The sequence below is a fragment of the Castor canadensis genome, chromosome 5 (assembly GCF_047511655.1).
Source record: "Castor canadensis chromosome 5, mCasCan1.hap1v2, whole genome shotgun sequence".
In the NCBI taxonomy this organism is placed as follows: domain Eukaryota; kingdom Metazoa; phylum Chordata; class Mammalia; order Rodentia; family Castoridae; genus Castor; species Castor canadensis.
In genome coordinates, this window is record NC_133390.1 from 96,464,588 (window position 1) to 96,484,913 (window position 20,326).

Genomic DNA, 20,326 nt, shown 5'->3' on the forward strand with positions numbered 1-20,326 from the left:
AAAGGCCCTTTATGAGCCTGGTTAAAATGGATTACTTTTTTTTTTTTTTCCTGTGGTACTTGGGTTTGAACTCAGGGCCTTCACCTTGAGCCACTCTATCAGCCCATTTTTGTGATGGGTTTTTTTTTGAGATAGGGTCTGGAGAACTATTTGTCTGGGCTGACTTTGAACTACAATCTTCCTGATCTCTGCCACATGAGTAGCTAGGCTTATAGGCGTGAGCCACAGCGCCCAGCTTAATAAACGTTTTTTCTGTTTGTTTGTTTTAAATTTAGTTTTGAGATAGGGTTTTAATATGTAGCCCAGGCTGGCCTCGAACTCACCGTGTATCCCAGGCTGGCCTTGAACCTTCTGGCTCAGCCTTGCCAGTGCTGGAATCAAATGCTCACACCATCATAGCTAGCTTGGCAAAGGTGGATCTTTAATGGTACTTTGCTTAACTGATTTCCAACTCCTGGGGTCTTTCTAGAGAACTGCATATAGACTAAATGTCACTTAGGCTGGCTTCGAACCATGATCCTCCTGATGTCTGCCTCCTGAGTAGCTAGGATTATAGCCACCAGTGGCCGGTTAAGGGTAGTCTTTATAATCATCTGAAGCTGGCTCTTCAGACATCTGTAGATATCTATAAAAATCATTTACCTCTTCACAGAAATAATGTTGGATACATTTATTGTGTTCAAAATGAAAATCAAACTTGAAATTTATGGGTTAGCCAAGATTTCAGGGCCTCACTTTATTATAGCAAAATCAGAAGAGCTTCACATTCTATTTTAATGAAAAATCTAAGCCCTTTTCAAGTTCATATCTTTTTGTTTTTTGGGAGACAGGATCTCACTATATACTCTGGGTTGGTTTTGAACTCACTATTTAGCCCAGGAACTTGTGGTCCTCCTGCCTCATTCTCCCTAGTGCTAGGATGATTGGGTGCCTACTGAGACCTCTTAAGTCCATAGCTAACTAACTAGATAGACACATAGATACATAGATAGATCATGTTTTTTGTTGTATGTTTCTGCTTTTTTTTGTGATGCTGCATTCCCAGCCAAGTCTATACATTTCTTCATTTCCTGTATTTTTGTGCTTGAGAGGCAGGCGCTGTACCACTTGAGCAACACCTCCAGTCCCCAAGTGCATGAATTTTTTTAAAGCTATGTTTAGATTTTTTTTTTCCCTTCTCTGGCTCCTCTTATTTCTCAGTGTCATCAGAAACCAAGTGGGAATCTTATCATTGGTGCTACCTCTATCTCCTCTTCCACTGCCTCCTCCTCTTCCTACAACCCATCTCTTCATCCTCCTCAGGGCCCTCAGCCTCTAAGGTCCAGGCATTTTTATTCACTTGTCCTGTGAGCTCATGTGTCTTGGCAAGCAAGGGCTTTTAAAATAATTTTTTTCGAGGATTCCAAGATGGCAGCTAGAGGGAGGAAGCAGAAAGTGAGCCTCCTATAGTGAAATCTTGGCGAGATGCTGGAGACACACTTTGCAGGCAAAATCACTGAGAAGAGGCAAAACTTTGACCCCTCCATATCTCCAGCCGGTGCAGAGAATCTCCACTTCACGTTAAACGGAGAAACAAGGTGGGCCCCCGGGCCGCCAGTCGCCCGAGCCCAGACGGCTTGGAAAGATGCGGACAAGGTGAGCTTCAGGGTACCACGGTACTCCCACAGACAAACCTGGGCCAGAGCAGCATAGCCCCTGGACAGACCGACCCCCACCCGGGGAAAAAAGAGAAACTGAGTAATAAGCAATAAGAACAATAAAGACACGCAGGAAAGAGGGTGGGGCGCACTGAGCGCCGAAGATTGGGGGAAGGGAATCCTTCCCGAGACTGTAAATAAACAAGCCAGGCAGGCGCCGAGAGGCTCTGGTGGGAGTGGGGGCGCGCGCCCAGCAACCAGGAGCGGGAAAGCTTGTGAGAGTGGCGGAGGGAGGAAAACTCCACAGGAGAGGAGGGAAGACCCACTTCCCACGTGAGCTGTAAACAAACATGGCGGCTGGCAGGAGCAGCAGCACCGCCCAGTAATCAGGAGCAGGAAAGCCTGTAAAAGTGGCAGTGGGAGGAAAACTGCACAGGAGAGGGGGGAAGACCCACTTCCCACATGAACTGTAAATAAGCACGCAGGCCTGAGACCGTGGGTGCATTGTCACCTTTCCCAGTGCTTGGAAAGGGGAAAGCTTGTAGCAGAGGCTCACAGGAAAACTCTGAGTAAACAACTCCTGCAGGGCCAGGTGAGTGTTAAGCTCATCCCAGAGATCTGCATAAATAACGCCTCTAGCAACAGCAGGCTGACAGCAGCGGGCAGGCAAGCCACAGCTGCAGATACCATTCTCAGGACTGTCTCCAGACTCTTTTTTTTTTTTTCTTTTTTTCTCTTTTTCTCCCTACCTTTGATGAGAAAACAACCGAATTACACCTGCATGCTGGAAAACTTACTGAAACTGTATTGCATTTGAACTTGGGACACTTGGTGGGGTTTTTGTGTATGTGTGTGTGTAGTTTTGTTCTACTTTAGGCGTCCCCTTTGATGAGACAACTACAGAACAACATCTGAGGCACCATCTCCAGGATTGGAGACTGAGATGGACACCCAAATTATTAAGACTGAAACTTCATTGCATTTGAACTTGGAAGTTTTTTGGTTTTTTGGCTTTTTGGTTTTTTTTTTAAAAAATTTTCTATTTTTCATTTTATTTTATTTTATTTTTATATTTAGATATTTCTTTCATTTACCTATTTTTTATTTCTTATTTTCAATCCTCTCTCTGTCTCTTTAATGCCTGTTCAGCTTACTGTCAATTAGTACACTAATGCTCCCTGTTTATACCTTTAAAACTTTCTTGTCTGATTCGTTGTTCTGTTTTCTCCTTCTTGTCTGTGTATTTGCTTTTCCCTTTCCTTTAACTTCTTGCTTTCCATCTCCGCTCACACTTCCATTTTAAATATTACCATTGTTATTACAAGCTAGGAAATACTTAATTGCATGCAGTACAGGGACAGTAACAACACCAAAGACAATGATAGGAAGATAGAAAAAACAGGGAAAAAGCAAGACAGTAGAGAGTAACCTCAACTTAGGTACACACAATCAAACCTTCAAACAACTAAGACAACTAAATGACAGGAATCACTACATACCTATCAGTACTAACACTTAGTGTTAACGGACTTAATTCACCCAACAAAAGGCACCACTTGACAAAACGGATTAAAAGGGAAGATCCAACAATTTGTTGCTTACAGGAGACCCATCTCACTGACAGAAATAAGCATAGGCTTAGGATGAAAGGCTGGAAGAAGATTTACCAAGCCAATGGCCCCCGAAAACAGGCAGGAGTAGGAATACTTATCTCTGACAAAGTAGACTTCAAACCTACATTGATCAAACGAGATAAAGAAGGCCATTCCATATTAATAAAAGGGGAAATAGACCAAAAGGAAATAATAATCATCAACCTGTATGCACCCAATGTCAACACACCCAATTTCATCAAACATACCCTGAAAGACCTATAAGCATATATAAATGCCAACACAGTGGTTGTGGGAGACTTTAACACCCCATTATCATCAACGGATAGGTCATCTAAACAAAAACTCAATAAAGAAATCCAAGATCTAAAATATACAATAGATCAAATGGACCTAGTAGATGTCTACAGAACATTTCATCCAACTTCTACACAATATACATTCTTCTCAGCAGCCCATGGAACCTTCTCCAAAATAGATCATATGCTAGGGCACAAAGCAAGCCTCAGCAAATATAAGAAAATGGAAATTATACCGTGCATACTATCTGATCACAATGCAGTAAAAGTAGAACTCAACAACAAAAGTAAAGACAAAAACCATGCAAACAGCTGGAAACTAAATAACTCATTACTTAATGAAGAATGGATCATTGATGAAATAAAAGAGGAAATTAAAAAGTTCCTGGAAGTCAATGAAAATGAAAACACAACCTACCAGAACCTATGGGACACAGCTAAGGCAGTCCTATGAGGAAAGTTTATAGCCATGAGTGCATATATTAAAAAGACTGAAAGATCCCAAATCAATGACCTAATGATACATCTCAAACTCCTAGAAAAACAAGAACAAACAAATCCCAAAACAAATAGAAGGAGAGAAATAATAAAAATAAGAGCTGAAATCAATGAAATAGAAACAAAAAAACCATACAAAGAATTAATGAAACAAAAAGTTGGTTCTTTGAAAAAATAAACAAGATCAACAGACCCCTGGCAAACCTGACTAAAATGAGGAGAGAAAAAACCCAAATTAGTAGAATCAGGAATGCAAAAGGGGAGATAACAACAAACACCATGGAAGTCCAAGAAATCATCAGAGACTACTTCCAGAACCTATATTCAAATACATTTGAAAATCTTAAAGAAAAGGACAGATTTCTAGATACATATGATCATCCAAAACTGAACCAAGAGGAAATTAATCACCTGAATAGATCTATAACACAAAATGAAATTGAAGCAGCAATCAAGAGTCTCCCCAAAAAGAAAAGTCCAGAACCTGATGGATTCTCTGCTGAATTCTATCAGACCTTTAAAGAAGAACTGATACCAACCCTCCTTAAACTGTTCCACGAAATAGAAAGGGAAGGAAAACTGCCTAGCACATTTTATGAAGCCAGTATTACACTTATCCCAAAACCAGGCAAAGACACCTCCAAAAAGGAGAACTATAGGCCAATTTCCTTAATGAACATTGACGCAAAAATCCTCAACAAAATAATGGCAAACTTAATTCAACAACACATCAAAAAGATTATTCACCACGACCAAGTAGGCTTCATCCCAGGGATACAGGGGTGGTTCAACATACAAAAATCAATAAATGTAATAAACCACATTAACAAAAGCAAAGACAAAAACTACTTGATCATCTCAATAGATGCAGAAAAAGCCTTTGATAAGATCCAACATCATTTCATGATAAAAGCTCTAAGAAAACTAGGAATAGAAGGAAAGTACCTCAACATTATAAAAGCTATATATGACAAACCTACAGCCAGCATTACACTTAATGGAGAAAAACTGAAACCACTCCCTCTAAAATCAGGAACCAGACAAGGATGCCCACTATCTCCACTCCTATTCAACATAGTACTGGTATTCCTAGCCAGAGCAATTAGGCAAGAAGAAGGAATAAAAGGAATACAAATAGGTAAAGAAACTGTGAAAATATCCCTATTTGCAGATGACATGATCCTATACCTTAAAGACCCAAAAAAACATCTACTCAGAAGCTTCTGGACATCATCAATAGCTACAGCAAGGTAGCAGGATATAAAATCAACATAGAAAAATCATTAGCATTTCTATACACTAACAATGAGCAAACTGAAAAAGAATATATGAAAACAATTCCATTTAAAATAGCCTCAAAAAAAATCAAATACCTAGGTGTAAACCTAACAAAAGATGTGAATGACCTCTACAAGGAAAACTATACACTTCTGAAGAAAGAGATTGAGGAAGACTATAGAAAGTGGAGAGATCTCCCATGCTCATGGATTGGTAGAATCAACATAGTAAAAATGTCAATACTCCCAAAAGTAATCTACATGTTTAATGCAATTCCCATCAAAATCCCAATGACATTCATTAAAGAGATTAAAAAATCTACCGTGAAATTTATATGGAAACACAAGAGACCACGAATAGCCAAGGCAATACTCAGTCAAAAGAACAATGCAGGAGGTATCACAATACCTGACTTCAAACTATATTACAAAGCAATAACAATAAAAACAGCATGGTACTGGCACAAAAACAGACATGAAGACCAGTGGAACAGAACAGAGGACCCAGATATGAAGCCAGACAACTATAACCAACTTGTCTTTGACAAAGGAGCTAAAAATATATGATGGAGAAATAGCAGCCTCTTCAACAAAAACTGCTGGGAAAACTGGTTAGCTGTCTACAAAAAACTGAAACTAGATCCATGTATATCACCCTTTACCAATATTAACTCAAAATGGATCAAGGACCTTAATATCAGACCACAAACTCTAAAGTTGATACAGGAAAGAGTAGGAAATACTCTGGAGTTAGTAGGTATAGGTAAGAACTTTCTCAACGAAACCCCAGCAGCACAGCAACTAAGAGATAGCATAGATAAATGGGACTTCATAAAGCTAAAAAGCTTCTGTTCATCAAAAGAAATGGTCTCTGAACTGAAGAGAACACCCACAGAGTGTGGGAGAAAATATTTGCCAGCTACACATCAGACAAAGGACTGATAACCAGAATATATAGGGAACTTAAAAAACTAAATTCTCCCAAAACTAATGAACCAATAAAGAAATGGGCAAATGAACTAAACAGAACTTTCTCAAAAGAAGACATTCAAATGGCCAAAAAAAAAAACATGAAAAAATGCTCACCATCTCCAGCAATAAAGGAAATGCAAATTAAAACCATGCTAAGATTCCACCTCACCCCTGTTAGAATAGCCATCACCAGCAACACCACCACCAACAGGTGTTGGCAAGGATGCGGGGAAAAAGGAACTCTCTTACACTTTTGGTGGGAATGTAAACTAGTACAACCACTCTGGAAAAAAATGTGGAGGCTACTCAAAAAGCTAAACATTGATCTACCATTTGATCCAGCAATACCACTCTTGGGGATATACCCAAAAGACTGTGACACAGGTTACTCCAGAGGCACCTGCACACCCATGTTTATTGCGGCACTATTCACAATAGCCAAGTTATGCAAACAGCCAAGATGCCCCACCACTGACGAATGGATTAAGAAAATGTGGTATCTATACACAATGGAATTTTATGCAGCCATGAAGAAGAACGAAATGTTATTATTCGCTGGTAAATGGATGGAATTGGAGAACATCATTCTGAGTGAGGTTAGCCTGGCCCAAAAGACCAAAAATCATATGTTCTCCCTCATATGCAGACATTTGATCAAGGGCAAACACAACAAGGGGATTGGACTTTGAGAACATGATAAAGGCGAGAGCACACAAGGGAGGGGTGAGGATAGGTAAGACACCTAAAAAAATTAGCTATCATTTGATGCCCTTAATGCAGAGAAACTAAAGCAGATACCTTAAAAGCAACTGAGGCCAACAGGAAAAGGGGACCAGGAACTAGAGAAAAGGTGAGATCAAAAAGAATTAACCTAGAAGGTAACACACACGCACAGGAAATCAATGTGTGTCAATGCCCTGTATAACTATCCTTATCTCAACCAGCAAAAACCCTTGTTCTTTCCTATTATTGCTTATACTCTCTCTACAACAAAATTAGAAATAAGGGCAAAATAGTTTCTGCTGGGTATTGAGGGGGTGGGGGGGAGAGGGAGGGGTTGGGGTGGGTGTTAAGGGAGGGGGTGGGGGCAGGGGGGAGAAATGACCTAATCCTTGTATGCACATATGAATAATAAAAATAAATAAAAAAAATGAAAGAGGAGCTGGGGTTGAAAAAAAAATAATAATTTGTTTCATTATTCTTTTTTTCCCCAGAACCTTATCAAATTTGGCCTCTGTCTTAACATATGACTTGTGCAGCTCTTTGATGGCATGGACTGGGCAGTTCACTGAGCTTGACAAGTTCTCCATAAGGCATTTTTAGGCCTTGTTGTGCCTCTGTGGGGTCTGGGGCTCAACTTGTTTCCTGAACCTGATAGGTTAACAAAGTGGATCTAGACTGTATGTTTGTGAAGAGTACATAGTTTCCCTTTCCTGAGTCTGTTAAAACCAGCATCATCTCCTGGTCTATGTTAACCCTGCATCGTTCAGGAATCATCTAGATGCCTCAGGGACTGGCAGGCCATCCTATCTCCTAAGGCCTCCAGCCAAGGAGTGACTGAGCTGCCTTAACTTGAAACTGCTGTTTGTAGAAATTCTAACTGCTGTAAAGTTTGTATTGATGCTGATTTTCTCAGGCACTGTTTACATATGGAAACTGGTCCTATCAACCAGCCAAGTGAATTTGCTGGTGGAGAGACTATATGGTAGGAAGGTAGAATCTGAGATACATTTCCTAACCTACTTCCTTTCTCCACCCTGATTTTCACCCTTTCACTCTCAAGTGCTGAACAATTGCTGTGGTGGGAGAGGCTCAGCCTTGCAGACTGATTTGGTCACTGGTTGTCTTCTGAGCTCTGAGTAATGACATTCACAGTGATGAGTCAGAAGCAGTTGAACTTTGGTCTGGGTGCTTGCTTTGTTATGATTCAGAGCAAGGCAGTTAACTTCTCTAAGTCTCAAATAAGCGTAAAATGATACCTGCCCTTCCTAGTTCTCAGATCCTTGTGAGATTCAAGTGAAAGTTCAAATGGTCATAATTAAACCTTACAAAAGGTTACATAATGTATTATGTATTTTATAAAATGTGCATCCGTTTATCATGGTGATGTGAATGTGTATAAAAAGTAGATTTTTGGTTTTTTTTTTTTTTTTTTGGTGGCACTGGGGTTTGAATTCAGGACCTCACACTTGCCAGGAAGGTGCTGTTACTGCTTAAGCCATTCCTCCAGCCCTTTTTTTGTGATGTGTATATTTGAGCTAGTTTCTCGTTAACTATTTGCCAGAGGCTGGCTTCGAAGCACAATCCTCCTGATCTCTGCCTCCTGAGTAACTAGGATTATAGTCATCAGTGCCTAGTAAGGGTAGTCTTTATAATCGTCTGAGTCTAGCTTTTGACATCTGTAGATATCTATAAAAATCATTTACCTTCTATATTTAGTGTTTCTGAGCCATTTAAGAAAAATCATTTGTATATCCCAGCACTCTGGAGGTTGAAGCAGGAATATTGTGAGTTTCAGGTCACCCTGAGTTACATATAGACCCTTGGGTCAAAAAAAAAAAATTATTTGTCAGTGATCTGGTCTGATTTGCTGCTGCCCACTTATGGAGTATCCCATGGAGCACTTGTGAAGTCAGGCAGAGGGCATGGGTGGGCAGGGTCTGAATTGCCATGTCCCAGAGGGAGTTGAGGAGGTTTTGTTGGAAGTTTCTTTTGTGCTGCTTTTAGTCAGCTGCTATTTGGACTGGGTAAATGAAAACAAGCACCACTTGTCCTGGCAATCAAGGGAGGCTTTTAGCAGCTCGGGCAGCCTCAGGAAGGACATTTGTTTATGAACAGTACACGGAAAACATTTCTTTATATTTATGTATTTTTCATTTTAATGTTGGGGATTAACCTAGGGCCTCCCACATAGTGGAAACATGTTCTACTACTGAATTATACTTCCATTCCCGGGGAAAAAAATCGATCCCCCAGACTCAGACCTTGCCTGAAGGCACTCACAATCTGCTTATTTCACAGAAATGTGAGTGAAAAAGGAACTCAATTTTTTTTTTTTTGGTGGTATGGAATACGCACTCTACAGCTAAGCTACACAAAGACCTGAACTCAGGTCTTTGCACTTTCCAGGCAGGTGCTCTACCACTTGATCTTCACCTCCAGCCCTTTTTGCTCTGGTCATTTTGGAGATAGGGTTTTGCTTTTGCTCAGGCCTGCCTGGCCCCCAGTCCTCCTATTTATGCTTCCTGTTGAAGCTGGGGTGACAGGCATGTGCCACCATGCTCTCCTTTTTCTTTTGAGATGGATACTTGTGAACTTTTGCCCAAGCTGGCCTGGAACTGCCATCCTCTCCAACTCAGCCTATGATTACAGGTGAGAGTCACCAGAGCCCGGCTCAGAACTTTAAAAAAGATTCATTTTCACCTGGCTGACTATGGAAGGCAAAGGAGAGTGAAACATGAATGGGAAGAAGAGAGGTGTTAAAGAAAAGACTGGAGAGGGATGTGGTTGAGAGGAAGAGCTGGAGAAAGGAAGTGATGGGGGTGACTCCTTGGTCCTGACCAGCAAGGGCTGGAGCTGCACTGCCATGGTTACTGAGCCTGGGTGAGTCATATTCCTTCCTGAGACCACTTCCTTTTAGTCAGTGGGAGAAGTTAAATGATCCTTCTAGATGTAAAATTGTCATTCGATGAGGAGTGAGGGTTCCCTCAGACTCATAGTTTCCATCCCAAATCACAGGTCCTTGAGATCTACATGGGAAAAGCATTTCAAGGTTTCTCACAACAAGGAGTCTCGAGTCACAAGGTGGAAGTTTTAGCAAGGATTTAGTTTGGTATAGCAGGATAAAGTAGGGAGATGTGAAAAAATAAAAGGGAGAAACATTTCCTTCTCCCCTGCATGGAAGTGAAGATTCAAAATGGTGGGTTTTAGCTGGGCACCGGTGGCTCATGACTGTAATCCTAGCTACTCAAGAAGCAGACATCAGGAGGATCACGGTTTGAAACCAGCCTAGGCAAATAGTTTAAGAGACCCTATCTCAAAAAAAAACCCATCACAAAAAAGGGCTGGTGGAGTGGCTCAAGGTGGCCATGAGTTCAAATCCCAGTACTGCAAAAAAAAAAAAAAAGGTAGGTTATAATCTTTCAGGACCCCTGGTCGTATAGTCTCGTAGCCCCTACTCATTAGACAGTGGCTCTGGGTGGCTAAGGTGGGTGCTGTTTATTGTTCTAAAACATGGAGATGTGATGAAACCTACCCAAATGCAGGGACAATAGGTGATCTTCCTTTTGCAAGACATGTTTCAGTTTTCTGTCTCAAGGAGACAAAAGGGGAAGGCAGATGCAGGCAGTCCCTTTGTGCCTCCCTATTGTAAAACTTACCTAACAAGAGGTGGTGGTTGAGAAATAACTGCTCTGTTTTTTTTTATTTTTATTTTTTTTCAGTTTCTACTTTCTGATTATAATGTGTGCATCTGCCCCTTTTAATATTTACTAATTTTAATTTTCCCGTCTCTTCATCCATCTATCCTGCCTCAAAAATCATCTGTTTTATGATTTACATTTCAGTGTACATTTGTCTGATGGCTTTTGAGAATTGACTTACTTGTGAGTGGCAGTAGAGAGTCATGATTTTGGATTCCAGAGCCAGAATGCTTGGGTCACTATCTAGCTCTCCCTTAGCTGCTTGTGTGACCATGGCCACTCTTGCCTGGCTTCCTACACAATAGAACAGCCACTGGCAGACAGCAAATGTCTGTACATGAGCTGTTCCCCTTAACTCATCCTTTAGAATATAGGAAGCTTTTCTTCCTCCTTTTTTTTTTTTTTTTTTTGGTGGTACTAGAGCTTGAACTCAGAGCCTCCTGCTTGCTTAGCAGGAGCTCTACCACTTGATCCCTGCCTCCAGCCCTGTAGGAGGCATTGGAAGCTAAGTCTGTCCACGTGGAAAGTACTTATTTTCTGGGTGCTAATAAAAAATAAAGTTAAGGAACTAGAAAGAGACAAACTCATCCTTTTTTCCCTCCCTGAGAATGAACCACAGAGGTTTGTTGGGAGGAAGAGAACAACCTGACCATTTTAGGGTGATAGAGTTGGGTGTTGGACCCCTCTCTCTCTGATCTGGCTTGTCTTGTTATAGAGTGGTGGTAAGGTTCTTCTGAGTTTTGCTTTGTAATCTGTAATGAAATTCTTGGATACGTTGAACAGTTGGAAGCAAATTAAACAATTCTATAATGGTGTGATCTCATGAGAGGACCCTATTGTTACATGAGTATAGTATCTGTGCTTTACAGGTGAGCTAAATAATTCCCTCCGCTACTTTTCCAGTGAAGACTGTGCAACTGTGCCCTGTATAATACTCTTTGTGTCTATGCATACTCTCAGCTGGGACGAAGGTTTATTCTACAAAAATAATGCTGAGTGAAAGAAATAGGTAAGGAATGGTGGACATAGAATGGATAGAATGGATCCCAAACCAGAAGGAGGTCAACCAAGGGCCAGGAGCCTGAGCCATTCCTTTGACTTGTAGCAGGCACTGATTTCACCATATAAACACCCCCACTCTGCCCAATGTCAATCAACTGGCAAAATTCCTGTAGATTCTTCAGCTGGTTTTTATGCAGCAGCAAGTGCTAGTCCCAGGCTACTTCTGAAGGACCCTGCCCAAGAGAAGAGCAGACCAAAAACAATTAAGAAGTTAGACAAGTTATGCTTGAGTACAAAAGGTAGAGTGGTGAGAAAACAGATTGGAATGTAGAATGGAACGCCAAGAACAGGTATTTTTTGAAAAAGCTTTCCTGTGGGAAACAGGACATTCAACAAATTTTTAAGCAGCCAGGTCACATGCCAGTCTTTTAGGGTAGGAGGTCTGGCAGCTAGCTGTGTGCCACAGGTTATAGAGAAAGAGAGTGTTGTCTACAGTTCAAGTTAGTAGGCGAGTGTGAGAAATAATGGGTGTCTTAACTGAGGCAGCATTGGCAGTGGGGGTGGTTGCTGGAGGAGAATAAGTTTCAGAAAGTGTTGGCAGGTGGAGTTAAGATGAATTGATGATTGCTTAGAAAGTACATGGAACGGGCAAGGAGCTGATGGGGTGTCAAAGTAGAAACCTTGGAAGTTAGGTTTGAGATGATTAATTGAGAATTTAGTGTAGTAGTGAGTTAGCATGCTGGGGGTGGAGAAGGGAGAGAGTAGACAAGGTTCTTTTTTTTTTTTTTTCTCAGTGCTGTGGATCAAAGCTAGAGGCTCACACACCACGCGAGACAAGCATTTACCACTGAGTTGCTGCACTTCCCCCAGCCCTGTCCCTGTAAATTTTGAGGAGCTCATAGATCATGCCTTGGACATGGGTGGAAAAATAGGGAGCTGAACTTCAAAGAGAGCAGGAACTGGGAATAGAGATGTCATTCTATTTTAATAAGCTTCTAGTAAGCACTTCCTATATGGTAGGCATTGTGCCATGGTGGTACACTGTCAGCTGGAAGCTGGGGGCAGGACTCAAGTGGTAGAGTACCTGCCTAGCAAGCACAAGCCCTGAGTTTGAACCCCAATACTACCAAAAAAAAAAAAAAAGGAAAGCCGTAATTATAAAGTTGAATAATTTTTTTAAATAAAAATAGAACTTTGGAGAACATCATCATTTAAGGGACTGGTGGGCAGGAAAAGAAGAACCAGTAGATAAAAGATAACACATGGGCGGAGGGGAGAAGGGGGCAGTTGTTAGTGTGACAAGAAAGAGAAACAAGAAGCGGGAAAAGTTAAGGGGGGAGAGAGCTTCCAGAAAGAGCAGGTTATCCAAGTCCTGCCGAGAGGCCTAGCAGGTCATGGGAAAGCCTAGTAAGGATAGTTTCATCAGAGAGGTGGGGCTGGAGGTCAGAATGTGATGGGTGGTAAAGCGAGGGGGAGTTGAAGAAATAGGAGAGGGAATGGAGAAAACAACTTTCTCTTTTTGCAGAAGATAAGAAAGGCACTAGGTCAATAGCCAGAGGGAAAGAATTAAAGTAAATTCTGTAGGGACAGAGAGGAAAGGTGACCATTTATTTCTAACTTTTCTGTTGAGGTTAGCTCTGTCTTTTTCTTAAAGACTGCAGTGACTTTTCAAAGACTATCCACTTTGATGCCAATCCATTGCAATGGGTTCACCCATTCTCTCTGTCTCCCACCTCCTTCCCTCCCTCTCTCCTTTTCTCCCTCTTTCTCTTTCCCTCCCTCTCTCTCTCCCTCCTACCTCCTTCCCTCCCTCTCTCCTTTTCTCCCTCTTTCTCTCTCCCTCCCTCTCTCTGTGACTCTCTCCTTCCTTCTTTTCCCCTCCTTCCCTCCCTCACCCTCTTTTAGTCTCCTGTCCACTGGCTCTGTAAATGGTGATGTTCTCCAAGGTTCCATTTTTTATTTTATCCAGCTTTACAATTCCTGCTTTCTGGGCAAATCCACTCCCCAGCCCCATGAAATTTATCACGTGTCCTAAATCCTCCCAGAAATGGTGCTATGCCTGGGGAGGTGGTGTGTGCCTATAGTCCAGCGACTTGGGAAGCTGAAGTGTGACGATGGCTACTTTGGGGCCAGCCTCGTCAACATGGTAAGACCTCATCTCAAAGAAAAGAAAAAGGAGCTTTCCCCTCCTTCTCTAGTCTCCCGATGTGCATTAAAACTCACTCCATCTCAGCTGGCTTGTGTCTGGCAGCATTTGTGGACAGCCTGCCTTTCCTCTCCGGGCTTAGTTATACACTGCTGTGCTTTAAGGGACAAATCTCTACTTGTGTCATACCATAATTGTGTATCGTGTCTAGAATATTCCTCCATTTGTGTGCTCCTTGAAAAACAGAGCCTTGCACTTTCTTTATCCTTGTGCCCCAAGATGCTTAGGACAGTTAGGATCAGATTGGAACTCAATAAATGGCAGGTGAATGAAGTAGGTGACCTAATTTCCTTAGCGATTCTTTTTTTTTTGTGGTACTGGGGTTTGAACTCAAAGCCTACACCTTGAGCCACTCCACCAGCCCTTTTTTTGTGAAGAGCTTTTTACACTAGTCTATTGTACCTGGCTTTGGCTGTGTGGTTCATCCCAGAGCATCCAGTCATTTCTTTTTCCTTTGTTGTTGTGATGGGTGGGGATGCAGTGTGGTATTTACACAGGTTCTTACAAGGTATCAAATATATCATACATCCGCACCCATTCTCCTTTATCCCTCCCCCCCCCCCCCGATTCCTAGAATAGTTTCAACAGATACCGTTTTTTGCATTCACATACACGTGTACACATTTTTTGTACTGTATTCACCCTCCTACCCCCTTTCTCCACCTCACCCCTCCCACAGCCCTCCCCATTGGGCAGGACCTGTTCTGCTCTCCTGTTCTCCAATTTTGTAAGAGAAAATGAAAAACATGACATTTTAGCTTGTTTGAGATAAAGGTAGCTACACAGGGAGTTTTCTTGTGATATTTCCTTGTATATATGTATTATAACCCCAATTGGCTCATCTCCTCTTTTTTCTTCATTCCGCCTTTGTCCCTTTCTTATGGTGGTTTCAACTGGTTTAAGAATTCTATATTCATTCTTATATAGAGTATATTAGCTACATTCATCTTCTTAGTTTCCTTCTTTTACCCTACCCTTCTCAGATGTGACCTACTGATCTCTGTCTTCTGAGTAGCTAGTATTACAGGTGTGAGCCACCAGTACCTGGCATCATGGTGCTTTTATGAGGCACCAGAAGATGCTCATCTCCATAAAAAGTTGTACATATAAGATTCTCTGAGAAAGAGGATGTGATTTTTGGCCTTCTGAGCCTGGCTAACTTCACTTATGATGATGTTCCCCGTTCCATCCATTTACCTGCGATTGGCAAAATTTCATTCTTCTTTGTGACTGAATAAAATTCCATTGTATGAAAATACCATATTTTCTTAATCCATTTGTCAATAGTATCTTGTTAGGGGCATCTTGGCTGTTTCCATAGCTTGGCTATTGTGAACAGTGCTGCAATAAGCATGGCTGTGCAGGTGCCTTTGTAATAACCTGTGTCACATTCCTCCGGGTATATTCCGAGGAGTGGTGTTGCTGATCCTATGACAGATCTATATTTAGTTTTTAAGAAGCCTCCACATTGTTTTCCATAGTCATTGTACTAGCTTACATTCCCATCAGCAGTGTATGAGGGTTCATTTTCCCCCGCATCCTCACCAACATTTGTTGTTGTGGTGTTTTTGATGATCGCTGTTCTAATAGGAGTGAGGTGGAATCTTAGTATGGTTTTGATTTGCATTTCCTTTATGGCCAGGGATGGTGAGCATTTTTTCATCTCTTTTATAGCCAGGCATGGTGGCACATGTCTGTGAGCTCAGCACTCAGGAGGCTGGTGCAGGAGGATTGCAAGTTTGAAGACAGCCCGGGCTAAGTAGCAAGACCCTTAAAAGACCAAACCAAACCAAAACCCTCTTATTTCACCACTGACCACTGAGCCTACATGCAAGAGTGGCATTTAATCTGCCATGGTTTTGCCAGCTGCTGAGTAAGTAGGACTGGATCATCCTGACATAGGAAATGGTAATGGCTGGCCCTTTTTGTCTAGGTTTGGCCTGTACAACTTTTAAAAATATTAATCTGAATTAATACTTTAAGATTATGAGATTTTCTTTAAAAAAAAATAAAGTCTCAGAAGAAGTTCAGAGAACTATGAAATCTTAAAGAAAGAAAGAATTTGGGGAAAAAATCAGATGACAAATTTTTATGTACTAAAATTTTTGATTAATTTTTTCCCCACATTTGTATTTTTGTAACATGTAGCATTAATAGGTGCCTAATTAATATTTGTTGAGTTACAACTTTGTGACTGTTTAAGTCTGACTGTTTTTCATTACTATAACAAAATACTTGAGGCAGCTACATTATAATGGAAAGAGGCTTATTTAGTTTGTAATTCTAAGATTCAAGGGCATGGTGCTAGCATCTGCTAGCTCTGGTGAGGATCTCAGGGTGGATGGCATCGCAGTGGTCACAGCACAGGTAAGAGGAAGAGATCACATGGCCAAACAGGCAGCTGGAGAATGATTTGGGAAGCAGCCTTGGGCTTTCTGACAACTCGTTCTCTCAGAGAACTAGCTCAGAGTCCCATGAGAACTACCTTTAAAAAAGAAAAAAAGCATTTTTATTGGCATGTATTGATGTACAGGGGAGTTTCATTGTGACGTTTACATATGCATACAATGTACCTTGGTTAGGTTCACCCCCTCCATCATTCTCCCTCATCCCTCTCCCCTTACTCAAAACAATTTCATCAGGTTTCACTGTTTTATTTTTATGTAGTATATGAAGTGCACCAGCCATATTCAAAGTCTTTCACCCACTCCATCCACCCACCCCTCCCATCCCCTAACAGGACTTGTTTCACCTTCCTGTCCTTCATTTTTTAAAGTGATGTTCATTGTTCAAAGAAGTTTCACCTTGGTATTTCACATATGTGTATGTTGCATTTTAATCAAATTACCCCCTCTGTTACTGCCCCCCCGCCATCATTTAACAGTTTTCACTGCACTTCGTGATGCCATCTGTCTTTTGATGCTATTCACTATCATTCTCTTCTCATTTCTCTCCTCCTGGTCCCTCAAACAGTCCCATTACTATAAACATGTTCTCTCTGTATAGTATATATGATCATGTCTGTATTTGTTTATTTTTATGTTATTTGTTTATTTATGTTTTTTTTTTAATCTGTCTTCTACATAGAAAATATGTGACCTTTGTCTTTCTGAGCCTGGCTTACTTCACTTAACATGATGGTTTCCAGTTCTCCATATACAGATCACATTTTCTAAATCCATTCATCAGCTGTAGGGCATCTGGGCTGTTTCAATAGCTTATTTATTGTGGGTAGTGCTGTAATAAACATGGGTGTGCAAGTGGCTCTATCTTATCCTGGAGCACATTTTTGGCTGAATGCCCACTGGTCTCACTGGATCATATGGCAGTTACTATTGTTAGCTTTTTAAGGAACCTTCATACTATTTTCCATAAGGGTTCCATCCTCTCCCCCATTCTCACCAACATTTATGTTTTTTCATTTCGGGGGTTTGAACTCAGGAACTACACCTTAGCCACTCCACCAGCCCTTTTTTTGTGATGGGTTTTTTGGATATAGGGTCTCGAGAACTATTTGCCCAGGCTGGCTTTGAACCACAATTCTCCTGATCTGTCTCCTGAGTAGCTAGGAATGTAGGTGTAAGCCACTGGCGCCCAGCAATATTTGTGTTCTTGATGATAGCCATTCTGATTGGACTGGGGAAATCTCAGTGTTGTTTCAATTTGCATTTCCTTTATGTCCAAGAATGTTGAGCATTTCTTCATGTATTTATTGGCAGCTTCCTTTCAAAGTGTTTGAACTCAGGGCCTTCACCTTAAGCCACTCCACCAGCCCTATTTTTGTGAAGGTTTTTTTTTTCAAGATATGGTCTCACAAGATATGGCTGGCTTCGAACCACGATCCTCCTGATATCTGCCTCCTGAGTAATTAGGATTACGGGCGTGAGCCACTTGGCTAGGATTGATTTTCTTGATTGATCGTTATGAATAACATCATTGAAATTTTGATAGGGATTATATTGAAAGTATAGATTGCTTTTGGTAGACTAGTTATTTTTACAATATTAATTCTGCCAATCTGTAAGCCTTGGAGAGCTTTCCATCTTCTGATGTCTTCTTCAATTTCTTTCTTCAGTGATTTATAGTTTTGTTGTAGAGGTCTTTCACTTCATTTGTTAAATTTATTCTTAGGTGTATTTGTGTGTGTGTGTGTGTGTGTTGTGAATGGAGTTATTTTCTTGATTTCTTTCTCAGTATGTTCATTGTTAGTACATGGAAAAGATATGATTTTTATACCATTTTTGTATCCTACACTTTGCTGAGAGTGTTTATGCTATGTAAGAGTTTTTTTGGTAGAGTTTTTAGGGTCTTTTAATATAAGATCATATCATCTGCAAATAGGGATAATTTCATGTCTTCCTTTCCTATTTGAACCCCTTTTATTTCTTTCTCTTGCCTTATTGCTCTGGCTAGGAATTCCAATATTATATTCAATAAAAACTGGGGAGAATGACACTCTTGTCTCATTCCTGACTTTAGAGGAAGTGATTTCAGTTTTTCCTTATTTAGATGATATTTACTATACATTTATCATATATATCCTTTATTACACTCCTTCTATTCCTAGTTTCTTCAGAGCTTTTATCATGAAAAAATGTCGAATGTTGTCAAAGGCGTTTTTTTCATCTGTTGAGATGATCATGTGATTTTTATCTTAGCTTCTGTTAATATGCTGCATTATATTTATTGGTTTGCACATGTTGAACCATCCCTGCAACCCTGGAATGAAACCAACTTATATGGTGTATGATCTTTTTGATATGTTGTTGAATTCAGTTTGCAAGCATTTTATTGAGGAATTTTGTATCAGTGTTCATTAAGGAGATTGGCCTATAATTCTGTTTCTTTGTTGCTGTTGTGTCCTTGTCCAGTTTTGGAATGAGTATAGTACTGGCTTCGTAGAATGAGTTTCATAGTATTCTTTCCCTTTCTAGTTCATAGAAAAGTTTGAGGAGTGCTGGTGTTGGTTCTTTAAAGGTCTGGTAGAATTTGGCAGTAAGTACATCAGATCCTGGGCTTTTCTTTGATGGGAAACTTTTTTTTTTTTTCCTGTGCTGGGGCTTGAACTCAGTGTCCACACCTTGAGCCACTCCACCAGCCCTTTTTTTTTCCTTGCAGGACTGGGATTTGAACTCAGAGCCTACACCTTGAGCCACTTCACAAGCCCCTTTCTTGTGATGAGTTTTTTCAAGATAGGGTCTCACTAACTATTTACCCAACCTGGCTTCAAACCACAATCCTACTGATCTCTGCCTCCTGAGTAACTAGGATTATAATCATGAGCCACTAGCACCTAGCTAAGGAAATTTTTCCAGCCATTTCCTTTCTTTTTGATTGGTGGTCCTGGGGTTTGAACTCAGAGCCTCATGCTTGCTACGCAGGTGCTAGTCTACCACTTGAGTCACTTGTCCAGCCTGACAGAGACTTATTACTGCTTCAGTCTTAGTGTTTAATTCCTTCACTGACCTAGCATCCTCCCTCTAGGCTCCACCACTTAAAGTTCCCACCACTTGTCACATCGGCACATGGTGAATCAAGCTTCCAATACGTGAACCCTTGGGTAACAAACCACATCTAAGCCATAACAAACAGATTTGGTAGTTTCTTCCCACACAAAGTGAAGTTCTGAGTAGAATAGAATTGTGTATTAGTGAATCTCAGGGGATTTGTATAGTGGTATCAAGTGTTGAATGTCAACAATAATAGCCAAAATTAAATCTGCACTTAAAAGTACCTGCAGATATTATAAGATTTAAAATATATGACCACAGATTTTCAGGCAGAAAAGTAAATTCATGAGATTATAAATTTTCTTATAATTGGCACAAGAAAAGCAGAATCTGGAGAGGAGAATTAAAAAGGTGTTTGACAGAATGGCATGACCACAGACGTAGCATCCAAACCATTGACTGTGAGACGCGAAGCAGACTGGGAGTCGGACTGGATGGCTCTGAGCACTCAATGCAGGTGGCTTGTGTTGAAACCTGACCACATGCTAAGTTATTTATGTGACTGAGCTATCATCCTGCTGCCTGTTCTCAAGCCTCCTTCTCCCCTGACGTAGCCGTACCAATAAGCTTTTTAGAGGCAGTCATCTTAAGTCTTCCTTTCTTCTTTCTCTTTTCCTTTTTTTTTTCTTTTAAGGGGAGGTGGGTCCTCACTATGTTGCCCAGGCTGAGTTCAAACTCGTAGTCCTCCTGCCTCGGGTATCCTGAGTGCTGGAATTACAGGCATGCACCACTACATCCAGGTTGTTTTTGTTTTCTTTTTCTTCAATGAAACCTTTATTTATTTGTTTGTTTATTTATTTATCTGAGGGAGATGGTACTGGAAATTGAATCCAGAGCCCTTTAAACACTAAACACATTGCTCTATAACTGGACTTCACCCCCAAGCCCTAT

At 40.9% G+C, this 20,326-nt stretch overlaps 1 protein-coding gene across 4 annotated transcripts in view; it reads left to right on the forward strand.

Annotated features, from left to right (window-relative positions):
* The window catches only part of Nceh1 (neutral cholesterol ester hydrolase 1), a 70,880-nt gene that overhangs the window by 23,933 nt on the left and 26,621 nt on the right, over positions 1-20,326 (forward strand). The window contains exon 2 of one of the 4 annotated variants that reach the window (XM_074073761.1): positions 11,587-11,726. The exons of 2 other annotated variants lie outside the window; for them this stretch is intronic. The gene's annotated coding sequence lies outside the window, so the exon portion shown is untranslated. Of the gene's footprint in view, positions 1-11,586; positions 11,727-15,261; positions 15,799-20,326 lie in introns of those variants that run through there. One more of the 4 variants, XM_074073763.1, reaches the window with a different exon arrangement.